Raw genomic sequence first — 14,174 nt, 5'->3', positions numbered from 1 at the left:
GACCTTAAGATTACGAGACTTAGGCGCTGCCTACTGCGCTACCGAGGTAGCGGCGACCCGTACCCAATGTTGGACGCAGAGACACTGTACTTCCTGGATAACGTGTTCTGTTTGCTACACGTGCATTGCCGGCCCTGTTGATTGCGGTGTTGCTGCAGCTTTTGCAGCGATAGGCAGCACTCCTTGACGTTGAAGTTCGGTGTCTCGGAGGCACCTGGACACAGCAACTTGCGAGTCGAGGCCGACGCTAGTCTGCAGAACATGATGCGATCGTCCTAGTGGGGACCCGAAAGTGATGCGTTCTCGGTTCTTCTCAAGGGAATCCAGCTATACATTCTTATGGATCGTGCATGTCAAGCGCGTAAGCCACACGGCAGCATTATCGCGGGAAAAGCAAAATGATGCATCGGCCGGGAATCGAACCCGGGCCGCCCGCGTGGCAGGCGAGCATTCTACCACTGAACCACCGATGCTCGGGCCAGTAGTAACTTCACGCTGCTTCCCGAGCAGATGTCTCAAGGGAAAGTGGGACTGCCGTCAAGCGCCGTAGCATCCTGTAGAGAAGATGCTGCAGACGCTGAACCCAGCACTGCACTGCACTGCTCTGCTTAAAAACGCCGCCGGAACGCGGTCCTCTGCGTACTCTTGCGTCGCCGGCACCGACTCTTGCCAAAGGATGCGAAATGTGCGCGGATATGCTGTCCGAATGCGTCTGGATGTGCTCCCCTAGCCCACCTCGAAATGCGCCTGCCAGGTACCATCACCTTCGGCCGCTGCCGACAGGCGGGAGGCCGACACGGTGCGGCGCCGGGGCGCTCGCTTGTGCGGTGGTGGTGTAATGGTCAGCATAGTTGCCTTCCAAGCAGTTGATCCGGGTTCGATTCCCGGCCACCGCAGCAGGCTTTTAATTTCGCGTATGAGTACTTTTGCCACGCGCCCTTAAATTAATGTTTTTTTCTCCCTGTTCCTCGCTGCACACCAGCCCCTAGTGTGTCTCGACTTGTCTCGACTTTGCTCGGCTGACGCGAGAGCTGACGCTCTCAAATCGGCCTATATCAAAACGACAAGCACGAGAAACGACTGAGAGAGGTAAGGGGAAGCGAGGCAATGGACACACAGCACGCCCCTTCATGTCACGGTGGCGTCTCCCTGACCGAATCGGACTGTAGCTCCGAAAACAAAGGAGAAAGAAACAGAGGAAGTAAAACTGCCAACAGTACCCTGTGTTCGGATGCGCTCACGCGCCCGAGTACTGGCAAGGGTGATGATCTTTTGGTGATCACACTGGCCAGCTGAAATCGGCGCTGCCTTTTCGTAGTTGTAAAAGCGAAGTGGCCCGTGGGGGGATCGAACCCACGACCTTCGCGTTATTAGCACGACGCTCTAACCAACTGAGCTAACGGGCCTCGACAGATTGTTGCTCAGCCCTACGCTGGAAACGTGTGGCATGAAACCATACACCATTTCTATGGCCGTCGTGTGTCTGCTTCCCTCGTCTATATTCTGCCGACTGTCACGAAACAGTAGCTATATTGCTAGCAGGACGGGAAACGGCAGCTCGGACAGCTCAAACTTGTCACGATTCGTGTGGAAAAAATTCCGTTCCGGTACCGGGAATCGAACCCGGGCCTCCTGGGTGAAAGCCAGGTATCCTAGCCACTAGACCACACCGGATGTGGGCGTTTCTTCGACGGCTCGGACGGTCGCTTGTCGCATTTCGTGCCGAGTCCCGCGTCGGCGCCCTTCTCTCTTTGCGAGCATACTGACTGGCAAGGCGAGCACCTCAAACGTCTCAGAGCAATGCTTTTGGCTTCATGCTCTGCTGGGAGAAGAGGAAAAGGGAAGCTGTAAGTAGCAAAAGTAGGAAGTAAACATTTTCCCGCTGAAGCGTTGTGGATAACAAACAAGAAATACGTTGGGGCACTAGCAACAGCACCACCACCGGTCACAGGAAATTAAATCGAGGATCGAACTCACGACCTTAAGATTACGAGACTTAGGCGCTGCCTACTGCGCTACCGAGGTAGCGGCGACCCGTACCCAATGTTGGACGCAGAGACACTGTACTTCCTGGATAACGTGTTCTGTTTGCTACACGTGCATTGCCGGCCCTGTTGATTGCGGTGTTGCTGCAGCTTTTGCAGCGATAGGCAGCACTCCTTGACGTTGAAGTTCGGTGTCTCGGAGGCACCTGGACACAGCAACTTGCGAGTCGAGGCCGACGCTAGTCTGCAGAACATGATGCGATCGTCCTAGTGGGGACCCGAAAGTGATGCGTTCTCGGTTCTTCTCAAGGGAATCCAGCTATACATTCTTATGGATCGTGCATGTCAAGCGCGTAAGCCACACGGCAGCATTATCGCGGGAAAAGCAAAATGATGCATCGGCCGGGAATCGAACCCGGGCCGCCCGCGTGGCAGGCGAGCATTCTACCACTGAACCACCGATGCTCGGGCCAGTAGTAACTTCACGCTGCTTCCCGAGCAGATGTCTCAAGGGAAAGTGGGACTGCCGTCAAGCGCCGTAGCATCCTGTCGAGAAGATGCTGCAGACGCTGAACCCAGCACTGCACTGCACTGCTCTGCTTAAAAACGCCGCCAGAACGCGGTCCTCTGCGTACTCTTGCGTCGCCGGCACCGACTCTTGCCAAAGGATGCGAAATGTGCGCGGATATGCTGTCCGAATGCGTCTGGATGTGCTCCCCTAGCCCACCTCGAAATGCGCCTGCCAGGTACCATCACCTTCGGCCGCTGCCGACAGGCGGGAGGCCGACACGGTGCGGCGCCGGGGCGCTCGCTTGTGCGGTGGTGGTGTAATGGTCAGCATAGTTGCCTTCCAAGCAGTTGATCCGGGTTCGATTCCCGGCCACCGCAGCAGGCTTTTAATTTCGCGTATGAGTACTTTTGCCACGCGCCCTTAAATTAATGTTTTTTTCTCCCTGTTCCTCGCTGCACACCAGCCCCTAGTGTGTCTCGACTTGTCTCGACTTTGCTCGGCTGACGCGAGAGCTGACGCTCTCAAATCGGCCTATATCAAAACGACAAGCACGAGAAACGACTGAGAGAGGTAAGGGGAAGCGAGGCAATGGACACACAGCACGCCCCTTCATGTCACGGTGGCGTCTCCCTGACCGAATCGGACTGTAGCTCCGAAAACAAAGGAGAAAGAAACAGAGGAAGTAAAACTGCCAACAGTACCCTGTGTTCGGATGCGCTCACGCGCCCGAGTACTGGCAAGGGTGATGATCTTTTGGTGATCACACTGGCCAGCTGAAATCGGCGCTGCCTTTTCGTAGTTGTAAAAGCGAAGTGGCCCGTGGGGGATCGAACCCACTACCTTCGCGTTATTAGCACGACGCTCTAACCAACTGAGCTAACGGGCCTCGACAGATTGTTGCTCAGCCCTACGCTGGAAACGTGTGGCATGAAACCATACACCATTTCTATGGCCGTCGTGTGTCTGCTTCCCTCGTCTATATTCTGCCGACTGTCACGAAACAGTAGCTATATTGCTAGCAGGACGGGAAACGGCAGCTCGGACAGCTCAAACTTGTCACGATTCGTGTGGAAAAAATTCCGTTCCGGTACCGGGAATCGAACCCGGGCCTCCTGGGTGAAAGCCAGGTATCCTAGCCACTAGACCACACCGGATGTGGGCGTTTCTTCGACGGCTCGGACGGTCGCTTGTCGCATTTCGTGCCGAGTCCCGCGTCGGCGCCCTTCTCTCTTTGCGAGCATACTGACTGGCAAGGCGAGCACCTCAAACGTCTCAGAGCAATGCTTTTGGCTTCATGCTCTGCTGGGAGAAGAGGAAAAGGGAAGCTGTAAGTAGCAAAAGTAGGAAGTAAACATTTTCCCGCTGAAGCGTTGTGGATAACAAACAAGAAATACGTTGGGGCCCTAGCAACAGCACCACCACCGGTCACAGGAAATTAAATCGAGGATCGAACTCACGACCTTAAGATTACGAGACTTAGGCGCTGCCTACTGCGCTACCGAGGTAGCGGCGACCCGTACCCAATGTTGGACGCAGAGACACTGTACTTCCTGGATAACGTGTTCTGTTTGCTACACGTGCATTGCCGGCCCTGTTGATTGCGGTGTTGCTGCAGCTTTTGCAGCGATAGGCAGCACTCCTTGACGTTGAAGTTCGGTGTCTCGGAGGCACCTGGACACAGCAACTTGCGAGTCGAGGCCGACGCTAGTCTGCAGAACATGATGCGATCGTCCTAGTGGGGACCCGAAAGTGATGCGTTCTCGGTTCTTCTCAAGGGAATCCAGCTATACATTCTTATGGATCGTGCATGTCAAGCGCGTAAGCCACACGGCAGCATTATCGCGGGAAAAGCAAAATGATGCATCGGCCGGGAATCGAACCCGGGCCGCCCGCGTGGCAGGCGAGCATTCTACCACTGAACCACCGATGCTCGGGCCAGTAGTAACTTCACGCTGCTTCCCGAGCAGATGTCTCAAGGGAAAGTGGGACTGCCGTCAAGCGCCGTAGCATCCTGTAGAGAAGATGCTGCAGACGCTGAACCCAGCACTGCACTGCACTGCTCTGCTTAAAAACGCCGCCGGAACGCGGTCCTCTGCGTACTCTTGCGTCGCCGGCACCGACTCTTGCCAAAGGATGCGAAATGTGCGCGGATATGCTGTCCGAATGCGTCTGGATGTGCTCCCCTAGCCCACCTCGAAATGCGCCTGCCAGGTACCATCACCTTCGGCCGCTGCCGACAGGCGGGAGGCCGACACGGTGCGGCGCCGGGGCGCTCGCTTGTGCGGTGGTGGTGTAATGGTCAGCATAGTTGCCTTCCAAGCAGTTGATCCGGGTTCGATTCCCGGCCACCGCAGCAGGCTTTTAATTTCGCGTATGAGTACTTTTGCCACGCGCCCTTAAATTAATGTTTTTTTCTCCCTGTTCCTCGCTGCACACCAGCCCCTAGTGTGTCTCGACTTGTCTCGACTTTGCTCGGCTGACGCGAGAGCTGACGCTCTCAAATCGGCCTATATCAAAACGACAAGCACGAGAAACGACTGAGAGAGGTAAGGGGAAGCGAGGCAATGGACACACAGCACGCCCCTTCATGTCACGGTGGCGTCTCCCTGACCGAATCGGACTGTAGCTCCGAAAACAAAGGAGAAAGAAACAGAGGAAGTAAAACTGCCAACAGTACCCTGTGTTCGGATGCGCTCACGCGCCCGAGTACTGGCAAGGGTGATGATCTTTTGGTGATCACACTGGCCAGCTGAAATCGGCGCTGCCTTTTCGTAGTTGTAAAAGCGAAGTGGCCCGTGGGGGGATCGAACCCACGACCTTCGCGTTATTAGCACGACGCTCTAACCAACTGAGCTAACGGGCCTCGACAGATTGTTGCTCAGCCCTACGCTGGAAACGTGTGGCATGAAACCATACACCATTTCTATGGCCGTCGTGTGTCTGCTTCCCTCGTCTATATTCTGCCGACTGTCACGAAACAGTAGCTATATTGCTAGCAGGACGGGAAACGGCAGCTCGGACAGCTCAAACTTGTCACGATTCGTGTGGAAAAAATTCCGTTCCGGTACCGGGAATCGAACCCGGGCCTCCTGGGTGAAAGCCAGGTATCCTAGCCACTAGACCACACCGGATGTGGGCGTTTCTTCGACGGCTCGGACGGTCGCTTGTCGCATTTCGTGCCGAGTCCCGCGTCGGCGCCCTTCTCTCTTTGCGAGCATACTGACTGGCAAGGCGAGCACCTCAAACGTCTCAGAGCAATGCTTTTGGCTTCATGCTCTGCTGGGAGAAGAGGAAAAGGGAAGCTGTAAGTAGCAAAAGTAGGAAGTAAACATTTTCCCGCTGAAGCGTTGTGGATAACAAACAAGAAATACGTTGGGGCACTAGCAACAGCACCACCACCGGTCACAGGAAATTAAATCGAGGATCGAACTCACGACCTTAAGATTACGAGACTTAGGCGCTGCCTACTGCGCTACCGAGGTAGCGGCGACCCGTACCCAATGTTGGACGCAGAGACACTGTACTTCCTGGATAACGTGTTCTGTTTGCTACACGTGCATTGCCGGCCCTGTTGATTGCGGTGTTGCTGCAGCTTTTGCAGCGATAGGCAGCACTCCTTGACGTTGAAGTTCGGTGTCTCGGAGGCACCTGGACACAGCAACTTGCGAGTCGAGGCCGACGCTAGTCTGCAGAACATGATGCGATCGTCCTAGTGGGGACCCGAAAGTGATGCGTTCTCGGTTCTTCTCAAGGGAATCCAGCTATACATTCTTATGGATCGTGCATGTCAAGCGCGTAAGCCACACGGCAGCATTATCGCGGGAAAAGCAAAATGATGCATCGGCCGGGAATCGAACCCGGGCCGCCCGCGTGGCAGGCGAGCATTCTACCACTGAACCACCGATGCTCGGGCCAGTAGTAACTTCACGCTGCTTCCCGAGCAGATGTCTCAAGGGAAAGTGGGACTGCCGTCAAGCGCCGTAGCATCCTGTCGAGAAGATGCTGCAGACGCTGAACCCAGCACTGCACTGCACTGCTCTGCTTAAAAACGCCGCCAGAACGCGGTCCTCTGCGTACTCTTGCGTCGCCGGCACCGACTCTTGCCAAAGGATGCGAAATGTGCGCGGATATGCTGTCCGAATGCGTCTGGATGTGCTCCCCTAGCCCACCTCGAAATGCGCCTGCCAGGTACCATCACCTTCGGCCGCTGCCGACAGGCGGGAGGCCGACACGGTGCGGCGCCGGGGCGCTCGCTTGTGCGGTGGTGGTGTAATGGTCAGCATAGTTGCCTTCCAAGCAGTTGATCCGGGTTCGATTCCCGGCCACCGCAGCAGGCTTTTAATTTCGCGTATGAGTACTTTTGCCACGCGCCCTTAAATTAATGTTTTTTTCTCCCTGTTCCTCGCTGCACACCAGCCCCTAGTGTGTCTCGACTTGTCTCGACTTTGCTCGGCTGACGCGAGAGCTGACGCTCTCAAATCGGCCTATATCAAAACGACAAGCACGAGAAACGACTGAGAGAGGTAAGGGGAAGCGAGGCAATGGACACACAGCACGCCCCTTCATGTCACGGTGGCGTCTCCCTGACCGAATCGGACTGTAGCTCCGAAAACAAAGGAGAAAGAAACAGAGGAAGTAAAACTGCCAACAGTACCCTGTGTTCGGATGCGCTCACGCGCCCGAGTACTGGCAAGGGTGATGATCTTTTGGTGATCACACTGGCCAGCTGAAATCGGCGCTGCCTTTTCGTAGTTGTAAAAGCGAAGTGGCCCGTGGGGGGATCGAACCCACGACCTTCGCGTCATTAGCACGACGCTCTAACCAACTGAGCTAACGGGCCTCGACAGATTGTTGCTCAGCCCTACGCTGGAAACGTGTGGCATGAAACCATACACCATTTCTATGGCCGTCGTGTGTCTGCTTCCCTCGTCTATATTCTGCCGACTGTCACGAAACAGTAGCTATATTGCTAGCAGGACGGGAAACGGCAGCTCGGACAGCTCAAACTTGTCACGATTCGTGTGGAAAAAATTCCGTTCCGGTACCGGGAATCGAACCCGGGCCTCCTGGGTGAAAGCCAGGTATCCTAGCCACTAGACCACACCGGATGTGGGCGTTTCTTCGACGGCTCGGACGGTCGCTTGTCGCATTTCGTGCCGAGTCCCGCGTCGGCGCCCTTCTCTCTTTGCGAGCATACTGACTGGCAAGGCGAGCACCTCAAACGTCTCAGAGCAATGCTTTTGGCTTCATGCTCTGCTGGGAGAAGAGGAAAAGGGAAGCTGTAAGTAGCAAAAGTAGGAAGTAAACATTTTCCCGCTGAAGCGTTGTGGATAACAAACAAGAAATACGTTGGGGCCCTAGCAACAGCACCACCACCGGTCACAGGAAATTAAATCGAGGATCGAACTCACGACCTTAAGATTACGAGACTTAGGCGCTGCCTACTGCGCTACCGAGGTAGCGGCGACCCGTACCCAATGTTGGACGCAGAGACACTGTACTTCCTGGATAACGTGTTCTGTTTGCTACACGTGCATTGCCGGCCCTGTTGATTGCGGTGTTGCTGCAGCTTTTGCAGCGATAGGCAGCACTCCTTGACGTTGAAGTTCGGTGTCTCGGAGGCACCTGGACACAGCAACTTGCGAGTCGAGGCCGACGCTAGTCTGCAGAACATGATGCGATCGTCCTAGTGGGGACCCGAAAGTGATGCGTTCTCGGTTCTTCTCAAGGGAATCCAGCTATACATTCTTATGGATCGTGCATGTCAAGCGCGTAAGCCACACGGCAGCATTATCGCGGGAAAAGCAAAATGATGCATCGGCCGGGAATCGAACCCGGGCCGCCCGCGTGGCAGGCGAGCATTCTACCACTGAACCACCGATGCTCGGGCCAGTAGTAACTTCACGCTGCTTCCCGAGCAGATGTCTCAAGGGAAAGTGGGACTGCCGTCAAGCGCCGTAGCATCCTGTCGAGAAGATGCTGCAGACGCTGAACCCAGCACTGCACTGCACTGCTCTGCTTAAAAACGCCGCCAGAACGCGGTCCTCTGCGTACTCTTGCGTCGCCGGCACCGACTCTTGCCAAAGGATGCGAAATGTGCGCGGATATGCTGTCCGAATGCGTCTGGATGTGCTCCCCTAGCCCACCTCGAAATGCGCCTGCCAGGTACCATCACCTTCGGCCGCTGCCGACAGGCGGGAGGCCGACACGGTGCGGCGCCGGGGCGCTCGCTTGTGCGGTGGTGGTGTAATGGTCAGCATAGTTGCCTTCCAAGCAGTTGATCCGGGTTCGATTCCCGGCCACCGCAGCAGGCTTTTAATTTCGCGTATGAGTACTTTTGCCACGCGCCCTTAAATTAATGTTTTTTTCTCCCTGTTCCTCGCTGCACACCAGCCCCTAGTGTGTCTCGACTTGTCTCGACTTTGCTCGGCTGACGCGAGAGCTGACGCTCTCAAATCGGCCTATATCAAAACGACAAGCACGAGAAACGACTGAGAGAGGTAAGGGGAAGCGAGGCAATGGACACACAGCACGCCCCTTCATGTCACGGTGGCGTCTCCCTGACCGAATCGGACTGTAGCTCCGAAAACAAAGGAGAAAGAAACAGAGGAAGTAAAACTGCCAACAGTACCCTGTGTTCGGATGCGCTCACGCGCCCGAGTACTGGCAAGGGTGATGATCTTTTGGTGATCACACTGGCCAGCTGAAATCGGCGCTGCCTTTTCGTAGTTGTAAAAGCGAAGTGGCCCGTGGGGGATCGAACCCACGACCTTCGCGTTATTAGCACGACGCTCTAACCAACTGAGCTAACGGGCCTCGACAGATTGTTGCTCAGCCCTACGCTGGAAACGTGTGGCATGAAACCATACACCATTTCTATGGCCGTCGTGTGTCTGCTTCCCTCGTCTATATTCTGCCGACTGTCACGAAACAGTAGCTATATTGCTAGCAGGACGGGAAACGGCAGCTCGGACAGCTCAAACTTGTCACGATTCGTGTGGAAAAAATTCCGTTCCGGTACCGGGAATCGAACCCGGGCCTCCTGGGTGAAAGCCAGGTATCCTAGCCACTAGACCACACCGGATGTGGGCGTTTCTTCGACGGCTCGGACGGTCGCTTGTCGCATTTCGTGCCGAGTCCCGCGTCGGCGCCCTTCTCTCTTTGCGAGCATACTGACTGGCAAGGCGAGCACCTCAAACGTCTCAGAGCAATGCTTTTGGCTTCATGCTCTGCTGGGAGAAGAGGAAAAGGGAAGCTGTAAGTAGCAAAAGTAGGAAGTAAACATTTTCCCGCTGAAGCGTTGTGGATAACAAACAAGAAATACGTTGGGGCCCTGGCAACAGCACCACCACCGGTCACAGGAAATTAAATCGAGGATCGAACTCACGACCTTAAGATTACGAGACTTAGGCGCTGCCTACTGCGCTACCGAGGTAGCGGCGACCCGTACCCAATGTTGGACGCAGAGACACTGTACTTCCTGGATAACGTGTTCTGTTTGCTACACGTGCATTGCCGGCCCTGTTGATTGCGGTGTTGCTGCAGCTTTTGCAGCGATAGGCAGCACTCCTTGACGTTGAAGTTCGGTGTCTCGGAGGCACCTGGACACAGCAACTTGCGAGTCGAGGCCGACGCTAGTCTGCAGAACATGATGCGATCGTCCTAGTGGGGACCCGAAAGTGATGCGTTCTCGGTTCTTCTCAAGGGAATCCAGCTATACATTCTTATGGATCGTGCATGTCAAGCGCGTAAGCCACACGGCAGCATTATCGCGGGAAAAGCAAAATGATGCATCGGCCGGGAATCGAACCCGGGCCGCCCGCGTGGCAGGCGAGCATTCTACCACTTTTTTTTTTTTTTTTTTTTTTTTTTTTTTTTTTTTTTTTTTTTTTTTTTTTTTTTAGGGCCTCCTTCCTCCCCTTCAGCCCCGCCTTGCGCTCGCCATAAATCGCCTTCGTCGGCGTCGGCTTCATCTGCCATGATTTCTGAAGTACTTATTCTTCTGAACTATTCCGATTTCCAAACCAAAGATACTTCTAAACCTATTGCATAGTCCCGCAATGGTGACAAAGTAGAATATATATTTTTTTTTTTTTAATAGAAAATGAAAAAGGAACTCTGGTCCGCTAGAAAAACAGAAGAAAATAAAATAGTCCTTGTCGTAACACTGTTCAGTATACGTCACTGTGACATTTGAAGAAGAAAAGAGAAAAAACAAAGCAATGTAGAATGAAGGAAAGAAAAAAATACTTCTTTCATCGAAGAACGACTTCTAAAAAATTCGCATATCGTTTCCTGTAATGTCTCGTCTGTGAAAGTATGTGAAACTGTAATGCCAGGTGAAGACAGAACGCCGCCTCACTCTTGGGTTCTTGCGTCTGTAAATAATGAACATAATGACCCTTCAACCAATTGACAGAGTTCCGTTTGGTGTTCGGGTACGGCACTGAATCCGGATACAGGAAATCTTCAGGTTTAATACAAAGCTGGGAAGTCCTCATAATCGTAGCCAGTTTTCGGCGAATGCATGGCCAAACTGCTTGGACAGTGGTGCACAGAAAACGATGTTCATCAGTATCAGGCAAGTTGCACGTTAGGCACAAAGGTGAGTCAGCCAAATGTAGAGCATGAAGTCGTGAATTGGTACTTATTTTACGGTTCACGACCCTGTACCAAGAGGCTTTCACTGACGTTGGTAAATCACGGCTATGTATGTTTTTCCATATCACTGGCCAGCGATGATTGGGGTATTTGTGTTCGATGTTGTTCCTGTTCTTGGTTGCCAGTAGTTTATTATAAACTAACTTCACCACGGAAAGCTCATTTTCTGGGAGAGTTGACCGTACGTAACTGAACTCAATGAAAAAGCTCTTAAAGTGAGTCAGCGCAGGCGGAATATGTTGAACAGAGACAGGAGGCTGCAGGCAGGCCGGCGCTATTTCGGTTAACAAGTGAGCCGTTAGACTGTTCGGTAACGACCTCCACCGTTTGTAGGTGGTGCATACGTACAAAGCTCGTGACTTGGAACGAACATCTGTTAAATTTAAGCCTCCATCGGTCGTGGAGAGAGTGAGCGTATCGTACTTGACTTTAAAAATGTGTCCACGTGTGACAAAATGGCCTAGAGCGGACATCATACGCTTCGCTGTCTCCTGTGGCATGGGCAGTACTTGTGCAACGTAGTTAATCTTTGAGGTGAGGTAGACATTAGCGAAGGTGACTTTCTGCAGTTCATCAAGGCTTCTTAGGTAGTGGGTCTGCATGCAAGCACGCATACTTGCCAGGAGATTCCTATAGTTCACCGCAATTGTGTGCTGTATGTTGCTCCTGTACTCAATACCAAGGCATTTCATTTTAGAAATTAGTTGCAACTGACCGTGATGGTGCAGCGAGATGCCGCGTCCTATGTTCATAATGCCAGATTTCCTGGCATTCAACTTCGCACCCGCAACAAGTTCGTAGTTTTTGACGATCTGAAGGGCTTCCTCGACTTCACCTTCGTCCATGACCAAAAATCCGACGTCATCCGCATATGCAGTACAAACAATCTTAATGCCGTGGATGGTTAATCCTTGTAGACGCTGTGTCAAGGTGACAAGCAAAGGCTCAATGGCAATGGCAAACAAGGCCATCGACATAGGGCATCCCTGTCGCACTGAATTAGTAATATTAATTGATGCGCTCAGCTGGCCATTCACCATGAGTCGAGTTACTCCTTTACGAAGGAGCTCATGTATAAGATTGATAAAACGTAGTGGAAATCCCATGGCATGCATCGTCCGGATGAGAAACTGATGGTTTACTCTGTCGAATGCCTTTGAAAAGTCAAGGGAAACTAGCGCACACCGTATCTTACACGCATCTGCAATGGCTATAACGTCCCTGTATTGAGACAAATTTTGGAAGATCGTCCTACCGACACCTACACTGGTCTGGTACTGACCAATGACAGTATTCATCAACATTTTCAATCTATTAGAAATAATACGTGCTAAAATTTTGTAGTCACTGTTCAGTAAAGTAAGCGGCCGAAAATCGTCAACAGAACTGCACATTGGGCGTTTAGGGATTAAAACCACGATGCCTTCCACGAGAGCCTGAGGAACATTAAAATCTGGCCGTAAAATTTCATTAAACATACTCAACAACTTGGGCTTTAATTTGTCGCAGAAAGTAAGATAAAATTCGGCAGTGAGACCGTCGGGTCCCGGCGATTTATTTTTCGGACTTCGTGATAGCGCAGAATCCAATTCGTCTTCATCAATTTCTCGCATGAGAGTTTCGACTTCAGCAGCACCCAAAGTCCTTTGCAAGTTATTGAGTAATTCATCGTGAGTTCCATCGTCGGTATGTGTCGTTGTCAGGAGACCTGCCAAGTGATTGTGAAGTGCGTTCCGTATGTCTTGTTGCCGCGTGAGCGCAACGCCTTCACTCAACTGAAGACGAGTTATTAATCTCCGCCGCCCCCTCTTATTTTCACGAATGACGTGAAACATGGATGTCATTTCGTCGTCTATCACATTCTGGGGCCTGGACCTTATTTGAAAGCCTTCTGCCTGCTGCCGCTGAAGTTTTAATAATTTTGCCTTAATTTTTTTAATCTGCATAAAATTTTCAGGTACAGTCACATCGGACTGGTAAAGCTCCCTGAGACAAGTAAAATAAAACTCAGACGTTTGCCGTTGCCACCAGGATTTGTCCCGAGCGTAGCGTTTAAACATTTTTGATAAAGTTGGTTTGGCATGTGTTATCCACCATTCAGTAACGGAGGCATACTGTGCAACCCGTCGTTCACATGCCTCCCATGTTTCGTTAAAGACACGGTGACAGTCAACATCGTTAAGGAGAGCATTGTTAAGTTTCCAGAAACCTCTGCCGCAAAATGTGCCTTGCTTGACCATGTTAACAGTACAAATATATGCGGCATGATCGGAAAAAATTGTGGGCCAAACTTCGGATTGGAGGACTTGAGTCTTCATACACGCCGATACATAGATTCTGTCTAGCCGGCTTGCAGAGTGGTTCGTGACATGAGTGAACCCAGGTGCCGCTCCGTGCGTATGCTCCCATGTGTCAATGAGGTTCATTTCTTGGACGATACGTTCTAGTTCTCCAGATTTGTTAAAATTAGGCGTCTGGTCTTTTGGACTTAAGACACAATTGAAGTCACCCGCAAAAATTATACGATCGTAGGTTCCCCTAAAAAGTGGGACTATGGCGCTTGTGAAGAACTCAGCCCTAGCACGCCTATTGCTACTGCCGGACGGGGCGTAAACATTGATTATGCGTGTCCGATGGAAAGTGACAGCGATCCCTCTATGATCAGGCAGTTTTTCTGCGTCGGTCGCTACAATCCCTTCTTTTAACAGAATCGCTGTCCCTAAATTCGCACCGCTCCCGGAATTGGAGAGAGTAGTATAACCAGTTATTCGGTCAAGTTCAATCGCAGCGACTTCTTGAAGTAACAGAATATCGATATCCGCTGCGTATACAAAATCTTGTAAATTACGGAGCCGCCAGTACGACTGTATCTTATTGATGTTTAACGTGGCAATTTTATAGGCTTGGGGCTCGTTCATGGGAGAAGGCACATACTATTAATTAAACAGTCTTAGAAGGATGGCTAACGAAATTGAGGCCAAGCGCGTCAGTCGGAGTTCCTGTAGTTCCCGGTACGG

At 52.3% G+C, this 14,174-nt stretch overlaps 20 non-coding genes across 20 annotated transcripts; 5 read left to right on the top strand and 15 right to left on the bottom strand.

Moving 5' to 3' along the window:
* Window positions 1-402: 402 nt before the first annotated feature.
* Trnag-gcc (transfer RNA glycine (anticodon GCC)) lies at window positions 403-473 on the bottom strand. The gene has a single exon. It is a non-coding gene; the product is annotated as a tRNA-Gly (tRNA).
* Window positions 474-824: 351 nt separating this feature from the next.
* Trnag-ucc (transfer RNA glycine (anticodon UCC)) lies at window positions 825-896 on the top strand. Its single transcript has one exon. It is a non-coding gene; the product is annotated as a tRNA-Gly (tRNA).
* Window positions 897-1,332: 436 nt separating this feature from the next.
* Window positions 1,333-1,406, bottom strand: Trnai-aau (transfer RNA isoleucine (anticodon AAU)). The gene has a single exon. It is a non-coding gene; the product is annotated as a tRNA-Ile (tRNA).
* A 196-nt stretch (window positions 1,407-1,602) lies between these two features.
* On the bottom strand, window positions 1,603-1,674 carry Trnae-uuc (transfer RNA glutamic acid (anticodon UUC)). Its single transcript has one exon. It is a non-coding gene; the product is annotated as a tRNA-Glu (tRNA).
* A 705-nt stretch (window positions 1,675-2,379) lies between these two features.
* On the bottom strand, window positions 2,380-2,450 carry Trnag-gcc (transfer RNA glycine (anticodon GCC)). Its single transcript has one exon. It is a non-coding gene; the product is annotated as a tRNA-Gly (tRNA).
* A 351-nt stretch (window positions 2,451-2,801) lies between these two features.
* Window positions 2,802-2,873, top strand: Trnag-ucc (transfer RNA glycine (anticodon UCC)). Its single transcript has one exon. It is a non-coding gene; the product is annotated as a tRNA-Gly (tRNA).
* Window positions 2,874-3,309: 436 nt separating this feature from the next.
* On the bottom strand, window positions 3,310-3,382 carry Trnai-aau (transfer RNA isoleucine (anticodon AAU)). The gene has a single exon. It is a non-coding gene; the product is annotated as a tRNA-Ile (tRNA).
* Window positions 3,383-3,578: 196 nt separating this feature from the next.
* On the bottom strand, window positions 3,579-3,650 carry Trnae-uuc (transfer RNA glutamic acid (anticodon UUC)). Its single transcript has one exon. It is a non-coding gene; the product is annotated as a tRNA-Glu (tRNA).
* Window positions 3,651-4,355: 705 nt separating this feature from the next.
* Window positions 4,356-4,426, bottom strand: Trnag-gcc (transfer RNA glycine (anticodon GCC)). The gene has a single exon. It is a non-coding gene; the product is annotated as a tRNA-Gly (tRNA).
* Window positions 4,427-4,777: 351 nt separating this feature from the next.
* Window positions 4,778-4,849, top strand: Trnag-ucc (transfer RNA glycine (anticodon UCC)). Its single transcript has one exon. It is a non-coding gene; the product is annotated as a tRNA-Gly (tRNA).
* A 436-nt stretch (window positions 4,850-5,285) lies between these two features.
* On the bottom strand, window positions 5,286-5,359 carry Trnai-aau (transfer RNA isoleucine (anticodon AAU)). Its single transcript has one exon. It is a non-coding gene; the product is annotated as a tRNA-Ile (tRNA).
* A 196-nt stretch (window positions 5,360-5,555) lies between these two features.
* On the bottom strand, window positions 5,556-5,627 carry Trnae-uuc (transfer RNA glutamic acid (anticodon UUC)). Its single transcript has one exon. It is a non-coding gene; the product is annotated as a tRNA-Glu (tRNA).
* A 705-nt stretch (window positions 5,628-6,332) lies between these two features.
* Window positions 6,333-6,403, bottom strand: Trnag-gcc (transfer RNA glycine (anticodon GCC)). The gene has a single exon. It is a non-coding gene; the product is annotated as a tRNA-Gly (tRNA).
* A 351-nt stretch (window positions 6,404-6,754) lies between these two features.
* Window positions 6,755-6,826, top strand: Trnag-ucc (transfer RNA glycine (anticodon UCC)). Its single transcript has one exon. It is a non-coding gene; the product is annotated as a tRNA-Gly (tRNA).
* Window positions 6,827-7,262: 436 nt separating this feature from the next.
* On the bottom strand, window positions 7,263-7,336 carry Trnai-aau (transfer RNA isoleucine (anticodon AAU)). Its single transcript has one exon. It is a non-coding gene; the product is annotated as a tRNA-Ile (tRNA).
* Window positions 7,337-7,532: 196 nt separating this feature from the next.
* Trnae-uuc (transfer RNA glutamic acid (anticodon UUC)) lies at window positions 7,533-7,604 on the bottom strand. Its single transcript has one exon. It is a non-coding gene; the product is annotated as a tRNA-Glu (tRNA).
* A 705-nt stretch (window positions 7,605-8,309) lies between these two features.
* Trnag-gcc (transfer RNA glycine (anticodon GCC)) lies at window positions 8,310-8,380 on the bottom strand. The gene has a single exon. It is a non-coding gene; the product is annotated as a tRNA-Gly (tRNA).
* Window positions 8,381-8,731: 351 nt separating this feature from the next.
* On the top strand, window positions 8,732-8,803 carry Trnag-ucc (transfer RNA glycine (anticodon UCC)). Its single transcript has one exon. It is a non-coding gene; the product is annotated as a tRNA-Gly (tRNA).
* Window positions 8,804-9,239: 436 nt separating this feature from the next.
* On the bottom strand, window positions 9,240-9,312 carry Trnai-aau (transfer RNA isoleucine (anticodon AAU)). Its single transcript has one exon. It is a non-coding gene; the product is annotated as a tRNA-Ile (tRNA).
* Window positions 9,313-9,508: 196 nt separating this feature from the next.
* Window positions 9,509-9,580, bottom strand: Trnae-uuc (transfer RNA glutamic acid (anticodon UUC)). The gene has a single exon. It is a non-coding gene; the product is annotated as a tRNA-Glu (tRNA).
* Window positions 9,581-14,174: the final 4,594 nt, after the last annotated feature.

Source organism: Schistocerca gregaria, chromosome 2 (genome assembly GCF_023897955.1).
Source record: "Schistocerca gregaria isolate iqSchGreg1 chromosome 2, iqSchGreg1.2, whole genome shotgun sequence".
Lineage (NCBI taxonomy): Eukaryota > Metazoa > Arthropoda > Insecta > Orthoptera > Acrididae > Schistocerca > Schistocerca gregaria.
Note: the sequence above shows the minus strand (reverse complement) of the source record. Positions and strands in the feature narration are given on the sequence as shown.